Source organism: Leuresthes tenuis, unplaced genomic scaffold (assembly GCF_036924035.1).
Source record: "Leuresthes tenuis unplaced genomic scaffold, fLeuTen1.0.hap1 SCAF_6, whole genome shotgun sequence".
NCBI classification, from domain to species: Eukaryota; Metazoa; Chordata; class Actinopteri; order Atheriniformes; family Atherinopsidae; genus Leuresthes; species Leuresthes tenuis.
In genome coordinates this window covers 32,728,029-32,739,580 of record NW_027325360.1, presented here as the reverse complement: position 1 = coordinate 32,739,580, position 11,552 = coordinate 32,728,029, and positions in this window count along the sequence as shown.

Genomic DNA, 11,552 nt, shown 5'->3' with positions numbered 1-11,552 from the left:
GGTAAGAAAAGGTTCGAATGCCCGACTATACACCATCAAAAGCGGGAGCAGAGATGTTCCGCTGTAAGACGGTGTGAATGTCCGACCATAGTTGGTAAAAAGCGGGTAAGAAAAGGTGAAAATACCCGACTGTACACAATCAATAGCGGGAGCGGAGTTGTTCGGCTACAAGAAGGTGTGAAAGTCCGACCATGGTTTGTAAAAACCGGGAAGAAAAGGCTCGAAAGCCCGACTATACACCATCAAAAAGAAGGTTTGAATGTCCATCAATAATTGCTTTAAAACAAGAAAGTAAATTTTCGAATATCAAACCGCACATGATCATAAGCGGGAGAGGAGGTGTTCGGCTTCAAGAAGGTGTGAATGTCCACCCATAATTCATGAAAAATGGGTAAAAAAAAGGTGCGAATGCCTAACAATACATTATCAAAAGCAGGTGTGAATGTCAGATCATAATTTGTAAAAAGCTGATGAGAAAGGGTGAGAATGCCCGACTATACACTATCAAATGCGGGAGCGGAGGTGTTCGGCTCTGAGTAGGTGTGAATGTCCGACCATAATTGCTGAAGAATGTGTTAGAAAAGGTAAGAATGCTGGACCATACATCATCAAAAGCGGGAGAGGTGGTGTTCGGCTGCAAAAAGGTGTGACTGTTCGACTAAAGTTTGTAAAAAGTGGGTAAGACAAGGTGCGAATGCCTGACAATGTATGATCATAAGCGGGAGCGGAGGTGTTCAGCTGCAAGAAGGTCTACATGTCCATCAATAATTGCTAGAAAACATGAAAGAAACTTTTCGAAAATCAAACCGCACATGATCATAAGTGGGATAGGAGGTGTTCACCTGCAAGGTGTGAATGTCCACCCATAATTCCTGAAAAATGGGCAAAAAAAAGGTGTGAATGCCCAACCATACATCATCAAAAGCAGGAGTGGAAGTGTTCGGCTACAAGAAGGTGTGAACGTCCAACCAAAATATGTAAAAAGAAGTTAAGAAAAGGTTCGAATATCCAACCAAACATAATCAAAAGCGGGAGCAGAGCTGTTCGACTGCAAGTAGGTGTGAATGTCAGATCATAATTTGCAAAAAGCTGATGAGAAAGGGTGAGAATGCCCGACTATACACCATCAAATGCGGGAGCGGAGTTGTTCGGCTGTGAGTAGGTGTGAATCTCCGACCATAATTGCTGAAAAATGTGTTAGAAAAGGTAAGAATGCCGGTCCATACATCATCAAAAGCGAGAGAGGTTGTGTTCGGCTGCAAGTAGGTGTGAATGTCCAGCCATAATTACTCACAAACGGGTAAGAAAAGGTAGTATTGCCAGACCATATATGATCAAAACAGGGAGCGGAGGTGGTTCAGCTGCAAGGTTTGAATGTCCGACTAAAGTTCAAATATATTAACAAAAGCGGGAGGAGAGGTCTTCGGATGAGAGTGGTTGAAAATTTCCGAGCATAATGTATAAAATGCGGTGAAAAAAAGGTGTGATAGAACACTAAAAGGTAGAGCGGAAGTGTTCGGCTGCAAGAAGGTGTGAATGTCCGACTATATTTGGTGAAAAGCAGGTGAAGCAAGGTCTGAATGCCCAACCTTACATCATCAAAAGCGAGATCAGAGGTGTTTGGCTGCAAGAAGGCCATAGTTTGCCAAAAGCGGGTAAGGTGCGAATGTCCGACTAAATATCAACAAAATTTGGGGTGGAGGTCTTCGGATGCAAGTGGGTGTGAATATTCCACCATACAAGTATGGTGGAGAGGAAGCTGTGAATAGCCGACCATAGTTTGGAAAAAGCGGGTAAGAAAAGGTTTGAATGCCCGAACATACAACATCAAAAGAGGGAGCGGAGGTGTTCCGCTATACGAAGGTGTGAATGTCCGACCATAGTTGGTAAAAAGTGGGTAAGAAAAGGTTAAAATACCCGACTGTACACAATCAATAGCGGGAGCGGATGTCTTCGGCTACAAGAAGATGTGAAAGTCCGACCATGGTTTGTAAAAAGCGGGTAAGAAAAGGTGCGAATGTCCGACAATGTATAATCAAAAGAGAGAGCGGAGGTTTTCGGATACAAGAAGGTTTGAATGTCCCACCATAGTTTGTAAAAAGCGGGTAAGAAAAGGTTCGAATGCCCGACTATGCACCATCAAAAGCGGGAGCAGATGTGTTCCGCTGTAAGACGGTGTGAATGTCCGACCATAGTTGGTAAAAAGCGGGTAAGAAAAGGTTAAAATACCTGACTGTACACAATCAATAGCGGGAGCGGAGTTGTTCGGCTACAAGAAGGTGTGAAAGTCCGACCATGGTTTGTAAAAAGCGGGTAAGAAAAGGTGCGAATGTCCGACAATGTATGATCAAAAGAGAGAGCGGAGGTTTTCGGATACAAGAAGGTTTGAATGTCCCACCATAGTTTGTAAAAAGCGGGTAAGAAAAGGTTCGAATGCCCGACTATACACCATCAAAAGCGGGAGCAGAGGTGTTCCGCTGTAAGACGGTTTGAATGTCCGACCATAGTTGGTAAAAAGCGGGTAAGAAAAGGTTAAAATACCCGACTGTACACAATCAATAGCGGGAGCGGAGTTGTTCGGCTACAAGAAGGTATGAAAGTCCGACCATGGTTTATAAAAACCGGGAAGAAAAGGCTCGAAAGCCCGACTATACACCATCAAAAAGAAGGTTTGAATGTCCATCAATAATTGCTTTAAAACAAGAAAGTAAATTTTCGAATATCAAACCGCAACTGATCATAAGCGGGAGAGGAGGTGTTCGGCTGCAAGAAGGTGTGAATGTCCACCCATAATTCATGAAAAATGGGTAAAAAAAAGGTGCGAATGCCTAACAATACATTATCAAAAGCAGGTGTGAATGTCAGATCATAATTTGTAAAAAGCTGATGAGAAAGGGTGAGAATGCCCGACTATACACCATCAAATGCGGGAGCGGAGTTGTTCGGCTGTGAGTAGGTGTGAATCTCCGACCATAATTGCTGAAAAATGTGTTAGAAAAGGTAAGAATGCCGGTCCATACATCATCAAAAGCGAGAGAGGTTGTGTTCGGCTGCAAGTAGGTGTGACTGTTCGACTAAAGTTTGTAAAAAGTGGGTAAGACAAGGTGCGAATGCCTGACAATGTATGATCAAAAGCGGGAGCGGAGGTGTTCAGCTGCAAGAAGGTCTACATGTCCATCAATAATTGCTAGAAAACATGAAAGAAACTTTTCGAAAATCAAACCGCACATGATCATAAGTGGGATAGGAGGTGTTCAGCTGCAAGGTGTGAATGTCCACCCATAATTCCTGAAAAATGGGCAAAAAAAAGGTGTGAATGCCAAACCATACATCATCAAAAGCAGGAGTGGAAGTGTTCGGCTACAAGAAGGTGTGAACGTCCAACCAAAATATGTAAAAAGCAGTTAAGAAAAGGTTCGAATATCCAACCATACATAATCAAAAGCGGGAGCAGAGCTTTTCGACTGCAAGTAGGTGTGAATGTCAGATCATAATTTGCAAAAAGCTGATGAGAAAGGGTGAGAATGCCCGACTATACATCATCAAATGCGGGAGCGGAGTTGTTCGGCTGTGAGTAGGTGTGATTCTCCAACCATAATTGCTGAAAAATGTGTTAGAAAAGGTAAGAATGCCGGTCCATACATCATCAAAAGCGGGAGAGGTGGTGTTCGGCTGCAAGTAGGTGTGAATGTCCATTAATAATTGCTTTAAAACATGAAAGAAAATTTTCGAATATCAAACCTTACATGATCATTAGCGGGAGAGGAGGTGTTCAGCTGCAAGAAGATGTGAATATCCACCCATAATTACTGAAAAATGGGTAGGAAAAGATGCGAATGTCCAACCATAAATCATCAAAAGCAGGAGTGGAGTTGTTCAGCTACAAGAAGGTATGAAAGTCCAACCATGGTTTGTAAAAAGCGGGTAAGAGAAGGTTCGAATACCCGAATATATACCATCAAAAGCGGAAGCGAGGGTGTTCGGCTGCAAGAAGGTGTGAACGTCCGACCAAAGTTTGTAAAAAGCAGTTAAGAAAAGGTTTGAATATCCAACCGAACATAATCAAAAGCGGGAGCAGAGCTGTTCGACTGCAAGTAGGTGTGAATGTCAGATCATAATTGCTGAAAAATGTGATAGAAAAGACTAGAATGCCGGACAATACATCATCAAAAGCGGGAGAGGTGGTTTTTCGGCTGCAAGTAGGTGTGAATGTCCAGCCATAATTACTCACAAACGGGGGAAGAAAAGGTAGTATTTCCAGACCACACATGATCAAAACAGGGAATGGAGGTGGTTCAGCTGCAAGGTGTGAATGTCTGACTAAAGTTTTTAAAAACCGTGTAAGACAAGGGGCGAATGCCCGACAATGTATGATCAAAAGAGGGAGCGGAGGTTTTCGGCTGCAAGGTCTGAATGTCCAACCATAATTTGTAAAAATCGGGGAAGAAAAGGCTCGAAAGCCCGACTATACACCATCAAAAGCGGGAGCAGAGGTGTTCAGGTGCAAGAAGGTCTGAATGTCCGACCAATAATTACTGAAAAATGGGTAAGAAAAGGTGCGAATGCCAAATCATACATCATCAAAAGCAGGAGCGGATGTGTTCGGCTACAAGAAGGTTTGAATGTCCAACCATAGTAAGTAATATGTGGGTAAGAAAAGGCTCGAATGCCCGACTATACACCATCAAAAGCGGAAGCGGAGGTGTTGGGCTGCAAGACGGTGTGAACGTCCGACCAAAGTTTGTAAAAAGCATTAAGAAAATGTTCGAATATCCAACCAAACATAATCAAAAGCGGGAGCAGAGCTGTTCGACTGCAAGTAGGTGTGAATATCAGATCATAATTTGCAAAAAGCTCATGAGAAAGGGTGAGAATGCCCGACTATACACTATCAAATGTGGGAGCGGAGGTGTTCGTCTGTGAGTAGGTATGAATGTCCGACCATAATTGCTGAAAAATGTGTTAGAAAAGGTAAGAATGCCGGACCATATATCATCAAAAGCGGGAGAGGTTGTGTTCGGCTGCAAGAAGGTGTGAATGTAGGACGGCTTTGCTTTGCGGTAAGACATATTGCATCACTTCCTGTTGCTTTGTGTGTGCACTGTGACAGTTCTCGCTCTTCTTGAACTACTAATAATCACCTTATTTCTCCCTATAATTTACACATCTTGCATAGTTAACTCTATCCTATACTTGTTATATTCTAACGCTCACTCTTACAGATCTTTAGTTTTTATTTTTCACTTTTTAGCGGTGTGTCTGGTTCTCTAGCTTAGCATGGCTACCAGTTCTCTTCCTCTATCTCCTGCTTTCACCTGCTCCGTTTGTCAGATGTTTAGTTACTCCTCTGCCTCCTTTAGTGGTAATGGTACATGTAACAAATGTAGTCTTTTTGTAGTTTTGGAGGCAAGGTTATCTGAATTGGAAGCTCGGCTCTGCACTGTTGAAAACCACCCGATAGCGAGCCAGGCCCCTTTAGTCAGTGCGGAGCCACCTAGCGTAGCTAGCTCTGTTAGTCGTCCCCGAGCAGATCCCGAGCAGCCGGGACTTAAGAGTGGCTGGGTGACTGTCAGGAAGAGGAGTCATAGTCCTAAAGTTAAGCCCGTGGTTCACCATCAACCTGTCCACGTTTCTAATAGATTTTCCCCACTCAGCGACACACCCGCTGAGGACAAAACCCTGGTAATTGGCAGCTCTATAGTCAGAAACGTGGCATTAGCGACACCAGCGACCATAGTCAAATGCATTCCAGGGGCCAGAGCGGGCGACATAGTATTTAAAACTGCTGGCTAAGGATAAGCGGAAATACGGTAAAATAGTTATTCACGTCGGCGGTAATGACACCCGGTTACGCCAATCGGAGGTCACTAAAATTAATGTTGTATCGGTGTGTAATTTTGCCAAAACAATGTCGGACTCCGTAGTTTTCTCTGGACCCCTGCCAAATCTGACCAGTGATGACATGTTTAGCCGCATGTCCTCATTCAATCGCTGGTTGTCTAGATGGTGTCCAGCAAACAACGTGGGCTACATAGATAATTGGCAATCTTTCTGGAGAAAACCTGGTCTGATGAGGAGAGACGGCATCCATCCCACTTTGGAAGGAGCTCTTCTCATTTCTAGAAATATGGACGAATTTATTAGTCATCCAAAAACATGACATCCCAGGGTTGAGACCAGGATGCAGAGTTGTAGTCTTACACACTTCTCTGCGGCTTCCCACCTGATGCTGCCCCCCCCTCAATCAAAAAACACAAAAGGAGCAAATCCTCTTGTGCAAAAAAAATTTAAAACAAAAACTTTAACTGAACAAAAACATCAAACTATTAAACGTGGTTTGCTGAATATTAGATCTCTCCCTTTGAAGTCTCTGTTAGTGAATGATTTGATTAGTGATCATCATATTGAAATATTTTGTCTTACAGAAACCTGGCTGCAGCAGGAGGATGATGTTAGCATTAATGAATCAACTCCCTCTGACTATTTAAATGTTCATGTTCCTAGAACCACAGGCAGAGGAGGAGGAGTGGCAGCTATCTTCAGATCAGGGTTACTAATCAGTCCTAGACCCAAGATTAGTTTTAGCTCTTTTGAATCTCTGATTCTCAGTTTTTCCCACCCAAAGTGGAAATCACAAAAACCTCTTGTGTTTGTTGTTGTGTATCGTCCACCTGGCCCTTATTCTGAGTTTCTATCTGAATTCTCAGAGTTTTTATCCCAGTTAGTGCTGAGTACAGATAAAGTCATTGTAGTGGGTGACTTTAATATTCATGTAGATGTTGAAAATGACAGCCTAAATATTAACTTTAATTCTATATTAGACTCTATTGGATTTTCTCAAAGTGTTCACAGACCTACTCACTGCCTTAATCATACCCTTGACCTTGTGCTGACTTATGGCATTGAGAGTGAACAGTTAACAGTGTTCCCTCATAACCCTGTCTTGTCTGACCATTTTTTAATAACTTTTGAATTTACATTACTTGACTGCACGGTTTCTGAGAAGAATTCTACATATAGAAGGTGTCTGTCAGATAATGCTGTAACCAGATTTAAAGAGTTGATTTCATCATCCTTTTCTTCACTGCCATGTGCAGATATGACAGAGGACGGCTACCTAAATTTTACTCCAGTAGAACTTGACTCTCTTGTTGACAGCACTACAGCTTCAATGCGTACAACACTAGACAATGTTGCCCCTCTGAAAAGGAAGGTAATCAGTCAGAAGAGGTTGGCTCCTTGATATAATTCACAGCTGCGTGCGTTAAAGCAGACGACAAGAAAGCTAGAGAGACAGTGGCGTTCCTCTAATTTAGAAGAGTCTCAATTAGTCTGGAAAGATAGTTTAATAACGTATAAGAAAGCACTTCGTAAAGCTAGAACTGCTTATTACTCATTATTGATAGAAGAGAATAAGAATAATCCCAGGTTTCTTTTCAGCACTGTTGCCAGGCTGACAAAGAGTCCGAGCTCTGTTGAGCCATGTATTCCTTTAACTCTCAGCAGTGATGATTTCATGAGATTCTTCATCAATAAAATTGTTTCTATCAGAGAGAAGATTAATGGAATCCTTCCCATTATTATCACTGATGTATCATCAAGTAGATCAGCTTTAGAAGTATCTTTGGAACCTGAATTGTATTTAGACAGCTTCTGTCCAGTTGATCTTTCTGAGCTAACAACAGCAATAGTCTCTTCTAAACCATCAACTTGTATGTTAGACCCAATCCCAACCAGACTGTTCAAGGAGGTTTTCCCCTTAATTGACACTTCCATTTTGGATTTGATCAATCGGTCTTTGTTGATAGGATATGTACCTCAGACTTTTAAGGTTGCTGTAATTAAACCTTTACTTAAAAAACCTACTCTTGATTCAGAAGTGTTGGCTAATTATCGACCTATATCCAATCTCCCTTTTTTGTCCAAAGTTCTTGAAAAAATAGTTGCAGCTCAACTTTGTGATCATTTACATAGAAATAATCTGTTTGAAGAGTTTCAGTCAGGATTCAGAGTGCATCATAGCACAGAAACGGCACTGGTGAAAGTTACCAATGATCTCCTGTTAGCTTCTGATAGCGGACTTGTTTCTGTGCTTGTCCTGTTGGATCTCAGTGCTGCATTTGATACGATCGATCACAGCATTCTGTTACAGAGACTTGAACATGTTATTGGGATTAAAGGAACTGCATTAGGCTGGTTTAAGTCATATTTATCTGATAGATTCCAGTTTGTTCTTGTAAATGAAGAATCTTCCTCACACGTGGGAGTAAGTCATGGAGTTCCTCAGGGTTCTGTGCTTGGACCGATTCTTTTTACTTTATACATGCTTCCATTAGGTAACATTATCAGACAGCATGGCATAAATTTCCATTGTTATGCTGATGATACTCAGCTGTACTTATCTATGAAACCAGATGAAACCTACAGGTTGGTCAGACTACAAGCCTGTCTTAAAGACATAAAGACCTGGATAACTCAGAACTGTCTGCTTTTAAATTCAGACAAAACTGAAGTTGTTCTCTTTGGACCTGAGCGCTTCAGGGAGAAATTGTCTAGTTATATAGTTACTCTAGATGGTATTTCCTTGGCTTCTAGTTCTACAGTGAGGAACCTTGGAGTTATTTTTGACCAGAATTTATCATTTGACGCACATATAAAACAGGTTTCTAGGACTGCCTTCTTTCACCTTCGTAATATTGCCAAAATCAGGAACATCCTGTCTCAAGGTGATGCAGAGAAACTAGTCCATGCATTTGTTACTTCAAGATTGGACTACTGTAATTCCTTATTATTGGGCTGTCCCACATATTCTCTGAAAAACCTCCAGCTGATCCAAAATGCTGCAGCCAGAGTTCTGATGAGAACTAACTGGAGAGATCATGTTTCTCCAGTTTTAGCTTCTCTTCATTGGCTCCCTGTTAAATTCAGAATAGAATTTAAGATTCTTCTTCTCACTTATAAAGTTCTTAATGACCGAGCTCCATCATATCTTAAAGATTTAATTGTAAGATATTTTCCTAACAGAGCACTTCGCTCCCAAACTGCAGGTTTACTTGTTGTTCCCAGAGTTTCTAAAAGTAGAATGGGAGGTAGAGCCTTCAGTTATCAGGCCCCTCTCTTGTGGAATAAGCTGCCAGTAAATGTCCGGGAAGCAGACACCCTTTCCACTTTTAAGATTAGGCTTAAAACTTTTCTTTTCGATAAAGCTTATAGTTAGGGATGGCTCAGGTAATCCTGAAACATCCCATAGTTAAGCTGCTATAGGCTTAGACTGCTGGGGGACCTCATCTGTCACACCTTTCCTCACTTTGCTCTCTTTTTCCCCCTGATTAATTTCACAATTGATTTTATGTACATGTGACATTATTGTGATTATTAACCTATGTTTCCCTGTTCCAACAGATATCCTTTGAATGGCGTTATGGTGTTTTTCCCCCATCTTTTCCCTCTTTTCTGTCTTCTCAAACCCCAGCTGGTCGAGGCGGATGGCCACCCTTCCTGAGTCTGGTTCTGCCAGAGGTTTCTTCCTGTTAAAAGGGAGTCGTTCCTTTCCACAGTTGCCACAGGCACGCTCAGGACGGGAGATTGGACTGAAGACACGTTTCGGTGCAATCTGTTGGTTTCCTTAGCTAGGATATAAATTTTTTGAATTGGCTCTATAAGAATTAATTGGATCATGATTACAATGAATTGAATTCCAATTGGCTTGAATTGGACTATATTACTTAAGTGCCTTGAGATGACAATTGTTGTAAACTGGCGCTATATAAATAAAATTGAATTGAATTGAATTGAATTGAATTGAATTGAATTGAATTGAATTGAATTGAATTGAATTGAATTGAATTGAATTGAATTGAATTGAATTGAATTGAATGTCCAGCCATAATTACTCACAAACGGGTAAGAAAAGGTACTATTGCCAGACCATATATGATCAAAACAGAAGGTTTGAATGTCCGACTAAAGTTTGTAAAAAGCGGGTAAGACAAGGTGTGAATGTCCGACAATGTAGGAGCGGAAGTTTTCGGCTGCAAGAAGGTCTGAATGTCCACCCATAATTAATGAAAAAAGGTAAGAATGCCCAACCATAAATTATCAAAAGCGGCAGCAGAGTTTCGGCTGGTATTTATCAATGTCTAGATAGATTTCGACAAAAAAAAACGTTGTACTTTGCAGTAAAAGAAAGTGCAAATCAAAAGTTTTAGGAATCCGAGAATAAGCTTATTTTCATGAGTTCTGCACGATTTCGGATTTTATGTATAAAATGAATTAATTCACTCAAACCAAGTTAAAACTGCTTTTTCCTTCATATTTATCAATGTCTAGATCGACTTCAACAAAGAACAACATTGTATTTTGCAGTAGAAGAAAGAGCAAAACTGAAGGATCAGGAATCCGAGAATAAGCTTCTTTTCATACGTTCTGCATGATTTGGGATTTTATGTATAAAATGAATTCCTTCACTCAAACTAAGTTAACACTGCTTTTTCCTTCATATGTACCCATTTCTACATATATTTCAAGCATAAACTTCCTCATATTACCCTGAATGAGAAAGAGCCATACTTGTGATTAAGCCATACCTCCCTTTTGAGGAGTTCTGCATGATTTGGGATTTTATCTATAAAATTAATTCCTTCACTCAAACTATGTTAAAACGGCTTTTACCTTCATATTTATCAATGTCTCGATAGATTTAAACAAAAAAAACTGTACTTTGCAATAAAAGAAAGAGCAAATCAAAAGTTTTAGGAATCCGAGAATAAGCTTATTTTCATGAGTTCTGCACGATTTCGGATTTTATGTATAAAATGAATTAATTCACTCAAACCAAGTTAAAACTGCTTTTTCCTTCATATTTATCAATGGCTAGATCGACTTCAACAAAGAACAACATTGTATTTTGCAGTAGAAGAAAGAGCAAAACTGAAGGATCAGGAATCCGAGAATAAGCTTCTTTTCATACGTTCTGCATGATTTGGGATTTTATGTATAAAATGAATTCCTTCACTCAAACTAAGTTAACACTGCTTTTTCCTTCATATGTACCCATTTCTACATATATTTCAAGCATAAACTTCCTCATACTACCCTGAATGAGAAAGAACCACACTTGTGATTAAGCCATACGCCCCTTTTGAGGAGTTCTGCATGATTTGGGATTTTATCTATAAAATCAATTCCTTCACTCAAACTATGTTAAAACGGCTTTTACCTTCATATTTATCAATGTCTCGATAGATTTAAACAAAAAAACAACGTTGTACTTTGCAGTAAAAGAAAGAGCCAATCAAAAGTTTTAGGAATCCGAGAATAAGCTTATTTTCATGAGTTCTGCACGATTTCGGATTTTATGTATAAAATGAATTCATTCACTCAAACCAAGTTAAAACTGCTTTTTCCTTCATATTTATCAATGTCTAGATCGACTTCAACAAAGAACAACATTGTATTTTGCAGTAGAAGAAAGAGCAACACTGAAGGATCAGGAATCCGAGAATAAGCTTATTTTCTTATGGGCAAGTGGGAACTGCTTTGTCCTTCATATT